Genomic DNA, 23,176 nt, shown 5'->3' with positions numbered 1-23,176 from the left:
GAGAGTAGGTATGGAACATTAGTTTGGTACAAAAGTAATTGCGGTTTCAGACCCTGAATTTTAAGTCAATATAACTAGGCTCAGACACATCTTTATTAATCAAAATAGGAACCACTACAATCAACACATTTTTGCCTACAAGAAATAAGTTTGTTTATTCCTATAGTGTAAAAATGCATGCTTTAGGATTCGACGAATTCTTGGAAAGCATTTTATGCATCATCCTGGTTGTGGAAGTGTTTTCTCTGCAAAAAGTTGTCAGATGCTCCAAGAAGTCATAGTTGTTTGGCGAGAGGTCAGGTGAATATGGTGGATGAAGCAAAACTTTGTAGCCCAATTGGTTCAACTTTTGAAGCATTGGTTGTGCAATGGGAGTTGTGGAGAAGAACTGGGTTCTTTCTCTTGACCAATGCTGGCTGCAGGCATTGCAATTTTCAGTGCATCTCATCGATTTGCTGAGCATATTTCTCAGATATAATGGTTTCTCTGGGATTCAGAAAGCTGTAGTGGATCAGACAGGCAGCAGACCACCAAATAGTGACCATGATCTTTTTTTGGTGCAAGTTTGGCAAGTTTGGGAAGTATTTTGGAGCTTTTTCTTGGTCCAGTCACTGCGTTGGCAGTCGCCAGTTGTTGTATAAAATCCACTTTTCATGACATGTCACAATCCAATCGAGAAACGGTTCATTGTTGTGTACAGGAAAAGACACTTCAAAATGACAAGTTTTTTTTTTGTTTGTTTTTTTGTTTTTTTGATTTTCAGTTAGCTCATGAAGCACCCGCTTATAGAACTTTTCACTTTTCCTATTTGCTTCAAATGCCAGGACTGTAGTAGAATGGTCAACATTAAGGATTCCAGCAGCTTCTTATGTAGTTGTAAGAGGATCAACTTGGATGATTGCTCTCAGTTGTTGTCAGCTTTCGATGGCCGGCTACTGTGCTCCTCATCTTGAAGACTCTTGTCTGTTTTGCAAAACTTCTTGAACCACCACCAAACTATACATTTGTTAGCAGCTCCTGGCCAATTGTCTTCGCTGCTTTATGACCCATTTTGAACTCGAATAAGAAAATCGCTCATATTTGCTTTTTGTCTAACACCATTTCCATAGTCTAAAATAAATATAAAATAAACAGCAAATAATAAGTCATTAGCAAAAAAACTACACAAAGCGAGAAATGCACATTAAAATGATATATACCATAACCATATTTAAGGATACAGACTAATATCAGATGGCAAATGTCAACAATGCTAAAACTGCAATTACTTTTGCACCATCTATTGCAGCTAGTTCTATGGGAAATGGGGACATAACCAGGGTGGGGATAGAACTTCAAGTTAATTTGGGCACCCATATGAGAGATATAATTTGGAATTCAGGGAAGTAGTTGGGCATAACAAGAAAAGGTTTAGTCAGGCAATTAGTTAGAGGAAAAAGGAGCAATGGTATTGAGGGCACTTGCAAAGGAATGATTAGCATTTGCAAAGGAATGATTATGATGCTCCCTATGGAGGTGGGGAAGCAATAAACAGTGAAAAAGTTACATGACAAGTGAATGGAAGATCATAGAGAGGATGAGAAATTTTGGAGTGCTGCTTAGAGTAAGTGAAATGGATGATTAGAAGTTATAATGTAAGAATGTGCACTTGAAATTAAAATTTTGAAAGAGAAACAGCAGATATAGACTAAGAACTTCAGAGACCCCAGACACTGCAAAGATTTGGGGGAGCCCCTTACAAAATATGAAATAAAAATAAATGTTAATCTGTAAAAAAGTAGAATGAAGTTTAAAATTTATTATTTTATGATGATCACTTAAATACTTCTTATGTAATAATGTTATCAAATTCTTCTTAAAATAACCTTTTCATTGTTTGTGGCTATGTGTTGCAAGTGCCCTAAGGAAGGGTTCAACTGGCCTTTCTAGTATTAGATTGGTGCAAAATGATTGTGGTTTTACCATTGTTGAAATTTGCTATTTGATATTGAAATACATTCTTAAATGAATGTGGTTATGCTATACATCATTTTAATGCACATTTCTTGCTTTATGTATTTTTGCTAATGACTTGTTACTTGATGTTTATTTTATATTTATTTTAGACTGTGGAAATGATGTTAGACAAAAAGCAAATTCGAGCAATTTTCTTATTCAAGTTCAAAATAGCTTATAAAGCATAGGAGACAACTCGCAACATCAACAATACATTTGGCCCAGGAACTGTTAATGAATGTACGGTAGTACAGTGGTGGTGCAAGAAGTTTTGCAAAGGAAATGAGAGCCTTGAAGATGAGGAGTGCAGTGGCCATTGGAAGTTGACAATGACCAAGTGAGAGCAATCATCCAAGCTGATCGTCTTACAACTATACGAGAAGTTCCTGAAGAACTCAGTGTTGATCATTCTACAGTCATTCAGCATTTGAAGCATATTGGAAAAGTGAAAAAGCTCGATAAGTGGGTGCCTTGTGAGCTGACCAAAAATAAAAAAATAATCCTTTTGAAGAAGTCTTTTCTTCTTGTACCCAACAACAAACCTTTTCTCAATCAGATTGTGATGTGAGATGAAAAGTAGATTTTATACGACAACGGGTGACAACCAGCTCAGTTGTTGGACCAAGAAGCAGCTCCAAAGCACTTCGCAAAGCCAAACTTGCACCAAGAAAAGATCATGGTCACTGTTTGGTGGTCTGCTGCCTGTCTGATCCACTACGGCTTTCTGAATCCCAGAGAAACCATTACATCTGAGAAATATGCTCAGCAAATCAATGAGATACACTGAAAATTACAATACCTGCAGGCAGCATTGGTCAAGAGAAAGATCCCAGTTCTTCTCCACAACAACTCCCATTGCACAACCAATGCTTCAAAAGTTGAACCAATTGGGCTACAAAGTTTTGCTTCATCCACCATATTCACCTGAACTCTCTTGTAGACAAAAATGTGTTGATTGTAGCGGTTCCTATTTTGATTAATAAAGATGTGTTTGAGCCTAGTTATGACTTAAAATTCATGCTCCAAAACTGCAATTGCTTTTGCACCAACCTAATATTTTGAACCCTTGCTGCATTTCCCATTGATTAGATGAAATGACACATCTGTGGAAAACCATAGAATCATTGATTATTGTCTGTATTATTTAGTGTTCTCATCTGCAAAGTGGGGATAATGCTACTTAACTGGATGGGTTGTTTGACAATCAAATGCAAGAATTGTGTGTGGGTGTGTGCACACACATGTGTGTAGTGTGGGGGTTGCACAGGAGATGTAACTTTTACTTCTGTGTACACTCTAGGACCATTTTCAAAAAAGCTATATCAATATTTGCTTAAATAAATTTAGGCTAAACTCAAGTTAAATAATCCTAAACATATAGTTTTTTTTTTTTTTTTTTTTTTTTTGAGACAGAGTCTCACTTTGTTGCCCAGGCTAGAGTGAGTGTAGTGGCGCCAGCCTAGCTCACAGCAACCTCAAACTCCTGGGCTGAAGCAATCCTCCTGCCTCAGCCTCCCAAGTAGCTGGGACTACAGGCATGCGCCACCATGCCCGGCTAATTTTTTCTATATATGTATTAGTTGGCCAATTAATTTCTTTCTATTTATAGTAGAGATGGGGTCTCACTCTTGCTCAGGCTGTTTTCGAACTCCTAATCTCAAGCAATCCACCCGCCTCGGCCTCCCAGAGTGCTAGGATTACAGGTGTGAGCCACCGCGCCCGGCCCAATATAGTTTTAATTTAAAAATATTATTATGGTTGGTGGGAGTAATGAGGAGATATTGGCCAAAGAATACAAACATTCACTTATAAGATAAATAAATTCTGGAGATCTAACGTACAGCATGATGACTATAGTGAATAATATTATATTACATACTTGAAATTTGCTAAAAGACTAGATGTTACATGTTTAACCACATACACAAATAAGGCAACTACATGAGACAACGGATGTGTTAACTAGCCTGATTGTAGTAATCCCTTCAAAATGGATACTCAAATCATCATGTCATATACCTTAAATATATATATATATATATTTATTTATTTTTCAATTATTCCTCAATAAAGCTGGAAAAATATTACCTTTTTCTCCTTCAAGACCTCCTGAGACTTTTATTTTTCTTATTTGTATTATGACTCTTAGTGGAGAGGGATTTCGTTATATTTATTCTGAATTTTCATCATAAACTCTTTTATTTATTTCTAAGACACTACATTTCTAAGCATCACACTTTGGAAAATACTGAGCTACGTTGTCTGTCAGGACTTCTTTCCTCAAGCTTATGTTTATGTCATTTGTTTAATACATGGATTAAATGTGAGTGTTGAAGGCAAAATATAGTCAAGATTTGTTGATATGATAATCAAGAAAGAAGCATGCTATGGCTCTTGCCCTCAAAGGACTTGAAATCTAATTGCTTTTGGTAACTCAAAGTTTCCCCCCAAATATCCTTTATTTATCCTTGTGTATGGATCCACCCAATGTTTTTTTCTAGCTTTGTATCCTGGTAGTAGTGCTCTCTAAATAACATGTAACCAGTAATGAATTATTTGAATAAAATGACAAAGGCTTACAGTGTAAGTTAAAATTGTCATATATCAACATTCCTAGACAGATCACATCTACTGCGTACAATCCATCAACATCTTCAAAGTAAAGAAAGTTAATTATATTAGACATTTTCAAGACTAGACAGGACTCTAGAAAAAGATTAAGAAAATCAATACATCATTTTTACACACTGGCCTACAGTCAGACAACAGAAGCTTCAAGCTTCAAGCTAAACTTAAAATCAGAATCTCTAATGCCACCTAACCTTCTCAATGAACACAACCGAAATAGTAGACACGAGGCTCTCATTTACCCAAACACTTTGATTAGTCCTGCCTTGGTGCCCAGATCAGCATTCAAAAGAGATCAAGCCACTAACAGGTTCCTATAGCCTAGTCCGTCTTCAAAGGACATAACTGTTTTCCTTTGAGAGAAAAGTCACACATACCACATTATCTGAAGAAAATGAATCACTGGGAAACATCCCAGAAACGTCAGAGAAAGGGAGGATGAAGAAAGATTATGGACTTATAAAAACAGCCTGAAGCATGTCCTCTAGTTATAAAATGATGCTCAGAAGAGCTGATGAGTGATGGCAGGACCCTGCGTGTTAATGATTGCTGCAATCAGACACACAGTGGCCCCGAGCGTGAGGGATACCTGTAGGGCTGAGGCATCTGTGGGATAATTCCCTCATCAATCCCAGGTGTTTTCAGTCTTGCCCTGGCCCAGCATCATCAGCACCACCTGGAAATGTGTCAGAAAGGGAACTTCTTGGGCGCCTTCTACACCCCAAGCAAAAGAGAAACTCTGTAGGTGGAGCTCAGCAATATGAATTTTAACAAACCCTCCAAGTGATTCTCATGCACACTCAAATTTGAAATCCATTGAACTATCCAACTCATTCCAATAATTTGCATAGTAATGAAGTCTCTTCTTAGAAAATCCTCCCATAAAAAATAATGTACTTTTTGATATGCTTTATCTACATATGGCAATAGCCTAATCATGGGGGGGGGGGATGAAAGAACATTCATGAAAAGCAGCCAAAAAAGAGGCTCAGTTTTCAAGCTAAGTTACACAAGCAAATAGTGATGTGACAAGCAAGGGTCAGTGATTAGATTTGGCCACAACTACACACAGCTGCAGGGTCAGAAGCATCATCTTTGTTGGCAAAGAGCTACACAAATAATTCCTTAATTATAATGCCTGTCGCATACCTACACAAAATGAACCACAAGTATTTAACTTATCATTTTGAAAAGTTATATTGACTACAAAATGTTGACAATAAATCAAATTGAGTCATTTTTCAGCAAAGAACAGTAATAGGGCACCATGGGATGCTTGTTGCTAATAGAGGGGTATTTCATGAGGACCTATGGAGGAAGATTTATGTTTTCAAAATTCAGGTTCACAAGACAGGACTTGGTTAGCTGCCATTGTAAATCCACTAGGAATACGCAGCCTAGCAGCCAAAGAGAGAAACCTGTGACAAAATGACCAACTCAAGCAAAACGTATTGAGGTTTAGAGTTTCTACAATGTTTATTCCACCCCCAAACATTCCCTACTATCAGCTTTGGCTGTGGCTCCCTGCTCCATCATCAAGTGGCTCTGTTCCTGCTGCTCAGTTCAGTCCAGGAGGGACCGAAGCCAAGCTCGTTCTGTCCAATCAGCAGGTGGCTGCTTATCCAACTAGAACAGCTCCATGGGGCAAAGTTCCTCTCCCGGAGATAAGCAGACCCTTCCATTCTGGGACACAAATTGGCTCTGGAAGAGTAGTGTGTGCTGAGCAAGATTAGAAGGAAAATAGAAAGAGAAGCCAAAGTAGGACATGGTAGAGAAAAAGGGAAAAAGATAGAAGGACAAAAGGAAATGATAAGGAAGAGTAGTTAAGGGAAGATAAAGCAGAAGACAAGAGGGAAAGCTAAACTATTATCACTCAAACCTAAAAGGATTATACAGTTTTTAGAGTGTGTACAAACCATGTATCCCTCCTGCAAACAAACAAGATAAAATATCAATACTCTGTATCAATATAATAGCTCACATAGATGGAAAAAAATTCCCCTACCCAAATCAATGCAAATTATTTCTTTCTATTGGTTTCTGTCAATCTCTTAATATTTTTTTCTAGTAGATGTATCAAAATCAGGCCTCTGGTTAAGAATATTTTAGCAGTATTGCCCAATTTTGGTGATTAATTTTTAAGCTATATTTTATAGGTAAAATGTACCTATAATTAAGAACCGATTTTATTCTCTAAAGTAGCTAGAATTGAATGAGTTTATTTTTCAAAATCTGTTTTTTAGTGACAATAGCATGATCAATATAGTTGAGTCTTACTTATAGCTCAAGGGGACATTTCTTATTCAACTTTGTGACCCATTAAATGGACCTATCACTTCCTTTGACCACAGATACAACATTGTATTCAGGTCTGAGATTTTTGGGATTGAACTGGGAAAAAAAATTCACATTTCTGTTCAAAGAATTATTTAGAAATTTTCACTTATTTTTTAAAAATGTCACAAAACATACATATAGATGATTTAAATGAGTACAATTAATGTAACTATTTTAAATGGCAATCAATAGTAATTATGATGAATATACTCCAGTTAATCTCAAATTCTTAATCTCAAAAAGAAGAATGTGCCTCAGTATATCCCGTTTTATTTTACTATAAATATTAAGATTTGACAGGTATTTATTTTTGATCATAAATATTTAAATTTCATGAGGCCAGAATTCATAATTGTGATTAATTCTAATTGAGGTAAAGACTTTGGAAGCTTTCTACTTAGTTAATGTATATTAATTGCATTATCTGTGCTATTCACAAATGTTCTCTGTACCAAAATATAGTGTTCTTAAGCTATTTGTTAATAGTAACATTACAAAAAAAAAAAGCAAAACCATCCTAAACAAAAATACATACATAGCATTCCTGAGCATAGTATTAAATCAGAATCACCAGGCAGAGAGAGAGATATGCAAATAGTAACTTTTACCCTTTTATCTCACACATTTTAGCATGCAAATGTACACATAGTTCAACTATTTGAATGGTTATGCCATGTAAATAATCATTGCAATCCATCAAAGTCAAAGCAATTATTAATTAATATTCTTCCTAGTGCAATTTTTATCTCGACTATCTTGGGTGAAAAACATAATTTGTCTTATTTAAAAGACTTTCCAGGAAAAAAAAATTCATTGGCATTTCTAGACTTACAATTGAAAGATTGACTAGCAAATTATTGATTAGTAAATTTTCAATACTACCATCTACAAAAAAAATACACTTGCCAACTTACTACTCAAGATAATTCAGCTGAGAATGGACTTTGAAGGATGGATCAACTTTTGCTTGTTGACTCGTCTAGTGCTCTGTTTGATACAGAACACGGCCTCTCAAAAGATAATCTTGAGGATCATTTCAATGCGCTAGTAAGGAATATTTTGTTCCTCTGAGATGGTTTTGATACTTCCCTACTTCCTCAAGCTCCTTCCAGCCAACCTCTGCTTCACCTTTATCTCCTCTGTGCACCTGCCCCATCCAGCTCCTTCAGTTCGTACTGTGCCTTTCACTCTTGCTCTTGGGAATGAATCGATTTCTTAATATTGAATGACTATGACAAGCACATTTTGTATATGTGAGAGACTACAGTGAAATAAATATTTTGCTTCTCTTAAGCTTTTTGTTAGATTTTATTCTCAAATAAAGAGTATTCTTAAGCTGCTCCAGTGTTTCCCAAAATTGACCCAATTATGGCATTCAGAGCACTAGGAAATCATGGCTTCTGCCCAGAGTGTGCTGGTGACATGAAAATGAAGGGATTAGGAATGACCTGGCTGGAAAAGCCTGCAGTGCGAAAGACAATCTGTATTTGCTTTCTAATAGCTGGCAAATGCATTGCCGTGTTTTAAATAAATTATCTGCAGCTACAGTCAATAATTCAGGGAAAGCTTAATTGACACAAGAAGATACATTCTCCTCTGTGGAAACCAGAGGTTTTAGTTTTTCCCCTCAAGGTACTTGTCTGCAGGAGATGATGGTAACTGTTTTCCATTATTCTCCATAATAGCTTTATGATTCTGCAGGCTATACTTATAAAAGTAAAATATAGTACCTGCAAATTTGCTAGGTAGTTGCTTGCCTCTGTTGTCTCATCCTTTAATAAAAAATTGTTGTAAAGATATGTTACTTCCCATTTTTTAATAGAAGTGCTCCTTTTAAAGGCTGCAGGATGAGATGGTAACTGTGTAAGCTAAAAATTCAAGGGAGGACAGATGAGAAGTCTTCACAAACACATCATGTAAGTCCAAAACTAAGGGTTGCAATTACAGAATAAGGCTAGATTTGAGTCTTTAATTTTTAAAAATGTGCCTGTAGGAAAATTCAGGACTAGTGGAAAGACGAGGCCACCTAGCAAAAAGACAACCAGGTCATGTGTTCCATTAGCCTTGGGTCCAAAGTCCTAGATCAGGGGAGACTCTTAAAGTAGTAAGAGAATGTCAAATGTAGAGGTTTTAAAGGTGGGGAAACCCCAGGAGCTTATACAATAGGTATGATGGTAATGGGAGGTAAAGGCTAAGAGATCAGTGCAAGAAATTCTAAAATTCAGGCACAGAAATAAGGCCCCAGGTTATATATTAATACTTATAACTCATTTAGATTTCTTGGTTTCCATTTCTCACTACAGCTAATGAGTCATCAAGTTCTATCAATCAGAACTTCTTAAAAATTCCTCTGTATGATTATTGCCCTCCTCCTTCCTCTCAATTAATGCAGAAGCCTCCCTACAGGTTTCCCTGTCTCCTGCTTTTCCTTCTTCTAATCTGTCCTCCACATAACTGAGAAAGTGACTTTTCTATATTAGGAATTCATTATCTTAAATTCATCCTCATTGCCTTGAGGATGAAATACCAAATTCTTGCCTGGCTTTTAGGAGCTGGCTATGCCTTGCCTCTTTCAATTTCCTCACAACTTCTTGTTCCCAGTCACACTTAAGTGTGCTGGTGTTCCCTAGAAAAGCCAGGGTGTCTCAGGGCTAATTAGTTTTGCACGTTTCACTGCCTCTGTCTCAGTGAAGTGCCCTTCGCCCACCTCCATTTCTTCTGGTTGGTTTCTGCTGCTAAACTCAGGCTTCACCTCATCTGAGAAGAGTCCTTGTTATCTTGAATCTGCCTTGCCAAGTCGTCCTTTTCTTGTGTGTTTTCATTGTTATGATCAAACTTATTATTATAGTATTAAGTACTCTACTATATCTAGTGGTTTCTTGATTAGCCTTCCTCACCATTCTGTGTGATCGGTCAGGTATTTTTTCATTTATCAATTGCCATACCCAGCACAGAATCTTAAGGAGGTTTTAAGTAGGTTTCAACTTGAAATCAGACTCCCAGGTAGTAGCTACCTAAGATATAGTGTTGAGAAAGATGAAGATCATACTACCAAAAGTGGCATGATTGATTAGTGATGTCCATCTTGGGCCCTAGTTGTAGGAATTGCAGCATGAACATCATATATGTGCTCTCTGTAGTCTAGCACATCCTCACATTTTTGGTGAAAGATTTAATGAAAAAAAAATTAAGGAGAGGAGAGATTAAAAGGGCATAGTTAATGGGTATAAACATACAGATAGAAAGAATATCTAGTGTTTGGTAGCAGAATAGGGAAATTAAAGTTAACAATAATTCATTGTATATTTCAAAATAGCTATAAGAGTGGAATTAGAATGTTCCTTATACAAAGCTTGAGGTGATGGATATCCCAATTACCCTAATTTGATCATTACATGTTGTATGCTTATATCAAAATATCACATGTACCCCATAAATATGTACAATTATTATGTATCCATAATAATTAGAAATAAAAAATAAAATAAGAAAGAAAGAACAGCAGTAATGTTATATGGGACCAAAAGCAAAACTAAGTTAATGCTGGTCCAAGAGTATTAAGCTTTTCTGTGCTATGGACAAGATTGATATTAGACCCTGAAGAGGGTTGAATCAATATATTTTGGGTATGCAGGTACAGATCATAAGATTGGAGTGCAAAGAATCTGTCCCTAACATTCTGACTCTAAATAAAAAGAAAGAATTGTCACAGCTAGCCAATGGCATACACTAAAATTGAAGACTTTTGGATGAAATTATAAAGCTTCTTGAGAACCTGTTGAAGACAGATATTTAGAATAATCACAGTAACCATTTTCAGTGTCTCTATAAAACTAAACTATTGCAATTGTGAGAGTGGTTGAATGAGGACAAGGAATGACTCTCATGCTCTTCATTGACTCAATGTAATATTAAGACAAGGGTCACCATCTTAGTATTTTGTATTATAAAGAATATAATTTTCTGTGTGTATATATATATGTATGTATTAGGTTTATGGAGCTAGTAGCTATTAACATCAAAGATCATTGTTTAAAGCAATAATTTAAACAAATGCTGTTATATCTTTGTTCTTAGGGAAGGTGTCACCTTGTAAGTGGGAGTGCTTTGAAACAAGGCAATTTGGGTTCTTCAGTAACTAAATATCCCTTGGATAAGATGCCATCTTGACTCAACTTTTTCCTCAGAGGGTACTGTATTTTTTTTGTGAAAATCTTTGGTTCTTTCTTAAAATGGTTTAATTCCAACCTTTACACATTAGGTTGTATCTTTCAACATTCTGTGATTTATCTGGGAAGTTTATTGTTTGCAGTAATGGTTATAATTGGTAAAATATTCAAGGGGAAAATTCACCCACACATTTGTTTGTGTGTTAAGATGCTTTAGATTTGCATTTCTCCCTTTCCTTCCTTTCTTTTATTTTAAATTTCTATTTTCATGATAACAGTATTCAGTTAGTCCAAAAATGTAATATGCTATGGAAACAATAAGTGTTCTCTATTCATATCTGAGCTAAAGAGCTTGATAATATATGTGACTAGTTTAACTGATCTTGTGCTCTGAATATAGACTTTAGTTTATGCAACGTCAGTTTATATTGCTAGATTATAAGAATATAAAAAGTTGAAAGAAGAACCCATAGGATTATATAATACCATACATAATGGAAAGGTTAGAGAAGCATGAAAACTTGGCTAAAGACAATTTAATTCAAGCAGCACATGGTGTGACAGGCATAAGGTTATATACAAAGATAAGTAAGATTCTTATTTTGTCTCTACCTATTAGATTTCGGAAAATTCACTTTATATTTCTGACTATTTGAAAATGACAGTGTTGGGGGGATAGGATGTCCAACTTTGAATTACATTTTTATTCTTAAACTCTTGGAATCTCAAGAGCTAGTTGGGTGAGTACTAATATAATTGTCTTATGACTATTACTCATCAGTATTTTGGGATTAGTTGTTGATATTGAGTCACAAAGTTTTCCAAACTTCTCAGGTTATATAAAAATAAACAAAGCATAATATACATAATGAGGTCAATTAAAAATGCATATTACAAAATGATTTTGTTCATTCATTATTAACTCAGCCTTTTTTTTTTTTTTTAACTTCAGGTATTGTCAACTGTATTACAAAAAGGCCTGGTGAGCACAAATATAAGATTAAAAAGTTGATTTGGCTGATCATTGCTGCTTATGTGGTAGAGAAGATATTTGTTCCTTCTGTGAGGGAAGACTGCTTCTCAGAATCTTAATTATTTTCCTTTGCTTGAGCATGGAAGGAGGCAGAGCCCACCCCAAACAATGAAATCTGAATTTCCCTCGTATTTGTGCATCCGCAGCCTCAGAGGCAGTGGGAACTTTCTCTACACGCAAGGGTAGGGGGCTGCAGTGAGAGACTGGGCAGTGCAGCAGGGGGCCGAGGCCTCGGTTGTGCAGGCCAGGGCTTAGCACTTACTATGGCAGCAGGGCCCTTGCTGCACGGGCCTCATGGTGTTTGCTCTGTCTGCCTTATTATTGGTGACTTTCCACTGCTTTAGCCTTTCCAGCGAGACTGTGAATTACCCAATACTCTTTCCACAAATTTCTTTGTTTGTTTTAATAGGGCAAACCAGTTTATGATGCTTGCAGTGAATACTCTGGATTGGCCCAGGTATATAGGGTCATAGACGCTTACACAACAATTTTCATCTTTGATTTTGTAATTCTGTAGAGTGTTGACAAGTCTTAAACATGAATTGACAAAACAGACTGATCACAGAAAATATCTGTTTTAAAGCATGCATCTATTTAATACTGTGTCTACAGTCCTGAATTGTCCAATATTTTCTTAATGTGTGACCTTGGGCAGGTTCACTAACTTCTCCAAACATCAGTTCTCTCATCTACAAAATAGGGGCAAACTCCTACTTACTTCAAAAAATTATTTTTAAAATTAGATTAAAAATAAATACACATAATATTAAGCAAAATATTTGACTCAAGTAAACATTTAATAAATATGATCAAGTATTTTTGATAATGTATTCTAATTTATATAATAGTAGAAAGAATATATTTTTGGAATTAATTTGAAATTTTGCTTCTGCTTCATTCTAATAATATAATGTTGACAATTTTATTTAATCTCTTGCTTTCATTATCTCATTACTTAAATAAGATATTTTAAAAAATATTTCATAGAATTTTTCATAGATTTATATATGTGATCTATAAAATAACCAGGCAAAATGTATAAAGACATAATATTAGAAGCTACCTATTTTATGCAATATTTCTAGAACATTGTATTTAATCTTTACAAAACTTAATTTCATGGGGAGGAGGCTGCAGCCAGAGTTTAAGTGATTGCCTGGAGCTACACAGCTAGCAAAGAGGACAACCTGTAATTAAACCCAAGTCCATATGACTCCGAAGCCTTTGCTACTTATTCTTTCTAAAGCATGTGTAAGGCACATGGTGAGCAAAAAATACATTTTAGTTCCTATTCTATTTTCTCCTTAATTTAAGCAAATACATTTATTTGAAAGAAAAGGTGAGTGATGAATTATAACAAAATAAAAGTGACTGGAGATAATTGGTCTCTTTTGTTCTCTTTCCCCAAAGATTAGAAGATTTAAGATTATTAGATGCAGTGTCAGAAGGACATTTATACTCTTCCTATGGACTTTGGTAAAAATCCCCTTTCCTTCTCTTTTCACTCTATAGTATCTCTGCCTTCCATTTACTTATCTATATAATGGAAGTACTACCAGACTTTTTATAAAGAATGAATAAAATAAATATCAACCTGTTCCTAGATTGTTAAAATTATTGTTACATTTTATTTTGTAGAACCAGGGTCTCCCTATTGCCCAGGCTGGTTTCAAGCTCCTGGCCCCAAATGATCCTCCCACCTCAGACTTCCAGTCTAGGATTACGGGTGTGAGCCACAGTGTCTGACCCGATTGTTTTCAGATTAAAAATATAAGATAGTAATTTTTCTTTCATTTGAGGAAAATAATGCTCAGCTAGTACCCTCAGCCCAACTAAAACAGGATCTAGTTCAGCCAGACATGGGGTATTAGCAGAAACTGAGAGCGCCAATAGCAAAAGATCCCTCAGGCTAGGTCTCTGCGGTTATCATGGAACTGGATCAAAATTCTGTGTTGTTTAATTTTCTGTAGTTTGTCAATGCAGCAGAAATATGGAACCAACAGTAGACATTTTGGCTTCATCTTCAACATGGCATTAAAACAACAGTTGGCAGGAAACATCTAATTCATGTCATAGTTTCAATTATCAAAAAATATATTCACATGTACTTGTACAAAATAACTAATTTTTCTGCCATTTCAGTTTGTTCATAAAGTGAGTGTTCAGTGTGTCTATTTTTATTTATTTTAGAGCCAAAAATAAAGACTATTCTGCAAATATATTCTGCTATTATGACCTATATGTTGTTTTGTTGTTTTCCTTTTGTTTTATTTTGTTTTGTTAATACTAGCTAGAGTTTAGAAATATGCTCTGTAAACATATCTTAAGAGGAATTCATTTCAAATATTTGGTCTTTTTTAATTCATTTAACCACTTAAATGATAAATCTTGAATTCAAGCTTGACTTATCATCCCCCAAATCTAAACAAGCATATCCAAATAAACCTGCCATTTCAGGTCTTAAATACTTTCAAATTTCTCCCTCTTCAGCCCTACCACATAGCCTGGTTTCAAGCTTTTACCATCTCTTGCAACTACAGCCTCTTGTTTGCCCCTTTACAATCTAGAGATTTTCAAATCCAGGCTCTACACAATTTATGGAGTGATTGATTTAAATGCAAATCTGACCAGGTCATTTCCAGGTTTAAAACCCAAAACCAACTCTGCATAGCATGGAGCTAAAACTAAATCTCTCTAACAGGACAGAAAAACAAAAGTTATCATACTTTAACCCCTGCCTGCCTATTCAAGCTCACCTCTTGACATTCCATCTTATATTAGATGCTCAAGCAACGTGGAGCCACTTGCAAATATGTAGACACATTGGCCAGGCGCGGTGGCTCACGCCTGTAATCCTAGCTCTCTGGGAGGCCGAGGTGGGCGGATCGTTTGAGCTCAGGAGTTCGAAACCAACCTGAGCAAGAGCAAGACCCCGTCTCTACTATAAATAGAAAGAAAGTAATTGGTCAACTAATATATATAGAAAAAATTAGCTGGGCATGGTGGCGCATGCCTGTAGTCCCAGCTATTCGGGAGGCTGAGGCAGAAGGATTGCTTGAGCCCAGGAGTTTGAGGTTGCTGTGAGCTAGGCTGACGCCACGGCACTCACTCTAGCCTGGGCAACAAAGTGAGACTCTGTCTCAAAAAAAAAACAAAAACAAAAACAAAAAAACCCAAAAAAACCAAATACGTAGACACACAAAGCTAGTTCTCACTTCCATGCCTTTTACTCATGTTATTTCCATACCTGGAGTGCTTTTATTCTACCTGTGTCTAGCTAACCCTTGTCATCCTATTAGCTTTAGCTTTGGCATTACCCCCTCCAAGTAGCTTTCTTTATCTAGCTCTCACCACTAGGCTGATCAGGTGCTTCCATAGTATTTTGTGCATATCTCTGTCACTATCATTTCCTCATAAAAAAGAAAAATAATCAACTTGCCTATCAACCTCCTCCAACTTTTCTGAGAGCTACTTTTTAGCAGAGGATATATGATCATCATCTTTCATCTCAACACCTAGTACAATGCCTGGCATAATGCCTAGGAGATGTTCAATAAATGTTTGATTAAATGAGTATACTTGTGGCATAATCTGCCAGAAAAATTGTTTTCTGCTCAATTATAAATGTCTTATGAAATTTTTTGCATTTATCGTCTGATTCATATTTTGCTTCAAGTCCAACACAGTCACTGAAGACTTACCAGTTAGCAAAGCTCTGTTTCTTGGTGCTATATATAAATGCAGATGGACCCCTTGAGAGCTTCCCTTGCAATGAACATTCCTAGAGGTGATTTGGATGGGATTTTTCAAGTGAGTTCTTTCAACTTTGGGAATTCATACAATTAACTAATTTAAGTCAACTTTAAATATATCCCATCAAATTCTCTGGTAAGGGCAATGAGATCTTGCTAACAGCAAAAAGCAAGTTTGAAACATGGTATTCTTGGACATTAGGAAAAAAAAATGTATTCTTTCTCAAACAGAATGAGTAATGGATAAAAAAACAGTGATAATGATTTGTTTAAAGGAAAGAAAAGGAATAAAATTCAAGAAACTATTCAAAAGTCACAAACTTTATACTGAAGACATAATGTTCTATTCTCAGATAAATAGGTTCATTACAATGAAAAAAAGAATAACCTTTTTCCTTTCTGAGTTCAAGTCTCTCCAGCAATGGCTGAACTCTTATTCATTAGTTGAATAATGATGAAAGCTCATTCTTTACTAACACTGCATAAAGGCCACAGGCAGACCTTCATAAATGTAAGGACTGTGTTCAGCGTTATGTGCTAAAGGAAATAAAAATCAAAGCAAATTAGCTGAGCAGAAAGAGCTATCAAAGAATAGAATAATCTTTATCAGTCCTGGGAGTATCTCCTCTTTTTTTGTGTCCATCTATACAACAAATAATTACTGAGGAAATAATATGTGAATAGCACTTGAGGTGTGGGGCAGGGGAGGGGGACAGGGAGATAAATAATATAGTGAGGGAGCACTTCATAGATGCCAGGCATGGATTTAAGTGCTTTACATAAATTAACTCATTAATGATCCCTCATCTTGAAGAGGCAAGCACTATTATCCTTTCTATCTTACTTACGTGGAAACTGAAACACAGAAGACTGAAATAACACGCCTAAGGTTCACACAGCTTGTGCTCTGACTGCAGGGTCTGGGCCATGAGTAAAATGCTAGGAAAGAAGTAGACATCACTTCATGAGTGCCACTCATAAGAATAAAAATATTACAAGCATGGCATAGTGAGTGATATTTATATGTTTGTCTTAGTCCCCACATCATTCCTAGCATAGAGAAAAATGTTTGGTAAATTAGAAGTACTTAGTAAATATTTGTTGAGTGAATTAGTTGAATGAAGGCATCATTTTAGAAAGTTCAGAAAGAGAAAAAAAATGAGGAAGAGAAACAATATTTATTTATTTTTTTTTTCTTTTTTTTTTTTTTTTTTTTTTAGTCATGGACATACAGTTGGAAGAGAAACAATATTTATTGACTGTCTGTTGCTGAATACAGGTTTAGCTGTCCACCACCTGAGAACCAAACACAAGAGGTGAAAGCTGGTGAAGGAAGAAAGGTGGTTTATTACATTCTGGCCACAGAGGAGATAGTAGTGGACCTCAAAGACTGTCTCATCTTTCTCTGCTCACTGAGCAACTTATAAAGGGAATGGGTAAAAGGAGTACATAGCAGAAAGCAAGCTTTGTGCAAGTCATCATGACTTGTTAGGTGGTTATCAGCAAACAATGGCTCATCTGGTGGATATTGTCACAAGTACTCTCTAGTTGGCCTATTCCAGATTCTTGGTCTGTTGTTCTTAAGGTTGTTTTTTAATCTTGTGCCTGGCAGCTGTGTAAACAAACAGTAGGTTAAGTCTAAACTTTTAAGACGGAACAAGCCGAAAGCATGCTGGAAGCAAAATGGCTTCCCTTTAGCTAGCCTAGCATTGTAGTCTGAATGGCACTTGCGGTGCATTCACATGGCCTTCTATGGAATAGGCAACATCACTACTCAACCACTAGTTTGGTGTTATGGTTATGAGCAAGAATTCTGGTACTAGACTAGCTGGCTTCACATCCTGCCTCTGTTACCCTCTAATTGGGAACACTTTCTCTGTGCTGTACTGTCTTCATGTGCAAAATGGGGATAATAGTAACTAATCAAAGGATTACTATGAGGATTAAAGAAGTGAATAAAGCAAAATGATTATTATTAATAGAATAGTACTTTTGCAGTGTTAGCTATTACTCTTATTAGTTAAATTCAATTATCATTACGTTTCATACCCTAAGTTGAAGAAGATCGGAATCAGCTCTGCCTTGGGGCTTTATGTCCTATAATAAATGTTAAATGAATGCAAAAATGGAGGGAAGGAAGGTTTAGGGAAATTGTCAGGGAGAAAGAAAACAGGGGTGCAAATGTATGAATAATCCAGGCAGAAGAAGGTACAGGAGGAAAAAAAATTATGGATGCTGAAGGGGGGGGGCAGAGATTATTTTGAGAAATGATAGTAAGATGTATTTGAGAGGAATTCAGCCCAGCAGTTAATCATTTTAATCTCTTTCCAGTCAATTGATCTCCCCAGGGAAAACCAAACCAAAGAAAACATGAAAGTAAATTTGAAAGTGTGATACTTTTACTTGGGTGGTTCTAGCTTTCCATGTTTTAAGAGCCTTTGCATTTCCATTGACCATTAGAACATCTGTTTTTATCAAGACTGAGTAATGTAAATTTTCCCTGATGATTGACACAGGTTCTATAATCCCAGGTTCCATGTGTTTGGCTTAAATCTGTTTGAGAGCAGCAGTGGTCTAAAATCATATTGGGGGATATCTTTTAAATGGTTTGTTCAAGAATCAGGCAAGCCTTAAGGCAGGAACCAGTGAATTGGAGTGTGCAAGCTAGCTGACATTGTAATTGGAAGTCTTCAACAGAGCAGCAAAGTAATCAACAGTCACTGAAAATGGACGGCCCTTTAATTCTCAGCAGTGGTCCCTCTGGATCAGGATTCAAGCATAGTGATACAACAGTGCAGGGCAGTCTGCTTTTCTAACTTCCATGTCATGTTCCTAGTCTAAAAGCAGGCAGACTAAATGATAGTCCATTTGACATCTCTTCCCAACCCTTATTTTTTTTTCTTTTAAAATACCTGTTTTTATAGGAAGCATCTATTGTTTTTGTCTGGGGAGAGTGATAGAATGGAGATCCTCTGGCCATGCATAATTCATTCTAAGAGCAAAAGTATCCAGGCCCCAAGCTCTTAGTAAATGCATTTGTTCCATATGATAAAATAAAATATTCTTTGTCTTTGTCTCAAAGCTAGGTTTGTTTCATCTCTGAATCAGAGAAAAAGAGGTACATTCAATAATAATCATGTGCTCAGTTTCAGGATGTTGGAATCTCGCTGCTGACCTTTATATGGTAGCCTGTTTACAAAAACAAATCATGGGGAATGAAGTCAGCAAATTAGGCCTCTATGAAAGGAGGAAAAAAGCTTCAGATTTAAGCAAGAGGCTATGTTAATAGCCGCTTGCTGCATAAATATATTTAGTAAGACAATGAACTGGAAAACCAAATTAGGATTGTTGTTAGAGCCAGAATTCCCAGGGCCGCAGGAAAGAGAGACAGGGTCACTGAGGCTGTAATTATCAAAAGGAGTTTTATTGTCTAGCTTGAGCTAGGGTCCAAGCCCAAGAGCACCAGCACTGTGGCATTTTGTTCGGGCAGGGATCCCCACGGTGTGCCAGTGAGCCTTTTATACCTAAGCTGTTTAGGCGCTGATCACGCATCTGCCCTCTACAGTGATTGGTGGGCTCCCTCTGATCATACTTTACCCAGCCTGTTACTTCATTCTGCCCCTCATTGGCTCTAACCTGTTCAGGGTCCTAGCCAAGAGGGTCCAGTCTCAGCCCTTTTTCTCTGCATCCCATAATGCACTCATAATGCCCTGCAGTTAGCTGCGGTCAGCAAGCAAGCAGTAAACAGAAGCTGAAAGATGGCCGTTAGCTTAATAGCCCAGTATCTTACAGGATCTTTAATATAAAAATCCAGAGCTTAGTGGGAAATGCTTAAAGAGAAAACTCACTGAGCTAGTAGAGTGATTTGTTATGGAAGGCAATCCATTGAGCAGAGTGGAGAATTTTTCCCTAGTTTGAAAGAATGTAGAAGAGAGTTACAAGGCAGAATGAAATGTCCACAACTCTTGACTAAGGATACTTAGGAAATAAACAGTCTATAAGAATAAATCTAAGTTTAAATAATGTCATTTTTCTATTTTTTATTCAAAGTGGGGAGAAAGAGACATGTCAAGGCAATGTATACATTTAAATATAAAATTCGATATACTTTACTTATTGTGTGAAAGCCCAAGAATGAGATAAAACAAATAGTGTATATATTTCCAGATAATTGCCTGACAAAGAAATTCTGAAACTGGAAGTTGGAAATGGGCAAAGGATTCTAGAATGTTGGGGGGTAGAGAGTGAGTAAAATTATACAAGTTATTAATCATAAATCAACTAATAAGCAACTCCCACTAGAAAGACAATTCCAACACTACAGTACAGTATGTGAAGCATTTTAGAGTCAAATGAAAAGTACCTTTTCTGATTTTAGGATTTCTTGGTGAGGAATGGCATTTGACAACCTGGGGAAACCTGCGTTTCTGTGTGGACTTAGCAACAGGAACTAAAAAAAGGGCAGGAAACTGAGAGAATGTCTAGGATGAGAGAAATAATTTGTAACAGCAGCATATCAGATCTAAAGTGATATTCATTTCATGGATACTGAGAAGATTTCAAGTGCAGATAATGAAACTGCACTTTGTATGTAGCAGATATGAGACTCTGCTACATATAAAGACAATGGCAAATGCCAGAAATAAGGCATAGTGGCCAAAAGTGGAAGGTCACAAGCTGAAGAGATGTAAGAAGGAAGTGAGAAATGGACATTTCTGACAGGAGAGCCTCAAAGAGGTCCATTGTTGAGGTGGTTCTGATATCCCTTCTCTACGGACAGACCACCATTCCTGTGCTCTCTCTCAAAAAGGGGTTAGCACAGAGAGGTTACAAATGCAATTAAACACCATCATTAGTGAGGGCCAGAAAAGAACTTCCCCCATGGCAGGATGCCACAATACCTGTTTAGTCAAGCAGACAAAGCATTCATTCATTCTCCCATTCATTCAGCAAAAATAATGCATGTGAAAATATAGTACATAGCATATAGTAGTTTTCACTCAGTAAAGAGTGAGCTAGTGGAAAATTAGTTTAAGATACTAAAAAGAAGACATAGTTCTTTTTATTTGTTATTAGTGTTATATTAGTATTAGAAGTATTATTATGACTATTACTACTTTTACTAACTGCCAAATTCTGGCTCTAGAAAACCAATTCTTGAGAGCAGTGACTGATTTTTCTTTTTCACTTTTATTCCTTTAGCACTTAATATTGCATCCAGGACATACATAACTGGCATTCAATAACTGATTATTGAATGAAGACATTAATGATAGAAAGATGAAATATAAAAGTTTTTGTGAACCTGCAGCCCAAGTGCTTATAAATCAGTATGATTAGTGATTTAGTAGAGATCTGCATGGGGAATTGTCAGATCATTAAAGAGAAGTAATTAATCCAGGGAAATTTCTTAGAGGATGACACCCTTGACTCAAATCTGGAACCATGTTAATAGAGAGGGAGAGGGGATGAAAGTGGAGCAAAAAAGAACTTTCATAGTAGAAGACACTACATAGACAAAGGCATAGATTGGATAGAAATGATCACTTCTATGTTGATAGTAATGCCAAGGCCAAATCTTGGTGACTGAGTGAGAGACTGGAAACTGGATTACACAAGCAAGGTCTGGATTACCATATCTTTGCATGCCATTCCAAGTTGTCCACATTTTATTCTTGGTACTATGGGGATTGATGAAAGAGTTTTATACTGTATGTTGACAATAAATTATGGATTTTAGACAGATCAACCTGGTTGCAGGGAAAGATATAGGCTTTGGAGATAAGGAGAATCTGACGTCAATGAAATAAAATTTTTCAAAAGGAAAGATTAGCATCAGATGAAAAAGAGAAGTGTCTATTTTGATTTGGAAACTTGGGGGTATTGTGATCTCAGAAAAAACAGATTCGGTGGAGTCCCAGGAGTAGTCAGTAAATTAAGGCATGAATTAATGGAGAAAAAGTAGAGCTAAGTAGAGATCTTTCTTTTAAGAAAGAAAGATCTTTCTTTCTTTCTTTATGTTTTATTCAGAAAGAAAGTAAAAGAGTGTAGTAACCAAAAGCCAACTCATGATCCTCAGGAAAACGTTAGATGTTGCTCTTTATTTTAAAATGGAAGAGGCTTAAAAATAGAAGAGTTGAGAATCAAATGTAGAAAGTAGAAAGTCAAAATTAGAAAGAATGTAGAAAGTCAAAATTAGAAAGTGGACTGCCATCCAGGCAACAATGGCGATTACATAATGTAAAAGTCATGGATGGGCCATCTGTGTAGTTATATAGGACTACATGCTTAGGGGGGCCCTGTGCTTGGTTTAATGTTTTGCTGTGGCCATCTTTAAGTTCTTAATACTTTTTTGTTTATAGGAGAGCCAATCCTAGTAAAATCCTCCCAGCACAAACCATCCAGAAATATGGGATGACATAAAGCAATCATTCTCTTAAATGCAAAGTTGAACTCAGAGGGAAGTAATAGAAATTCCTAGGACTCAAAGTGAAGGAAAAGTAAAAACTAGTCCTATAATCATATACTCTGAAATGAAGTAACTTTGGATGGTTTTCTGGTCTTGGTAACATAGGGGTTTGGGTTTAACCAATGCCAGAGCACAAGTTTCTCCAAACAAATTAAAAAAACAAAGAAGACTTTAATCAATACAATTGCAGTCGAGGAGACTGATGTCCACTCCAATGAAACAGAAGGCAGAATGGTTATTAAGATTGCAGTGAACTAGTGGAAAAGAACTGGAGGATGTTAAGGAAGAGGTTCATCAATAGGATATCCCCAGATCATCAAGTTATTTCTTTGTAAATGTTTTTCTCTCTGATCAGGGCACCTGTATTTGCCAATTGTCATACGTCAAAGTTAAGCTACTTCCTAATTCAATTAATTTATTATCATAGGAATCGTATAAGAAAGTATACTTATTTCAGCCAGGGCTTTAGATAGGAAAAAGAAATCTCCCCTGAGACTATGTAACTGTGGACTCACCTCCAGAGGTTTGAAGTTTTAATTTATAGTCAATGATTAGTGTAGTATTCATTGAGCTGAAAATATAGTATTAAATACTACTTACAGTTACAAGGTATGCTGGGGTCTTAAACAGAAATAAATATATGATATTTCTAGAGGAATATAGATAGTACACAATACCCCAAGATAAATTATTTTTTTAATGAAATCAATACACAAAAATACCAACATGTTTGAGGAAAAAATCATGTGAATAGAGATCAGAAGAGAAAAAAATAAAAAAGGATTAGCTTTCT

Source organism: Microcebus murinus, chromosome 10 (assembly GCF_040939455.1).
Source record: "Microcebus murinus isolate Inina chromosome 10, M.murinus_Inina_mat1.0, whole genome shotgun sequence".
Lineage (NCBI taxonomy): Eukaryota > Metazoa > Chordata > Mammalia > Primates > Cheirogaleidae > Microcebus > Microcebus murinus.
Note: the sequence above shows the minus strand (reverse complement) of the source record.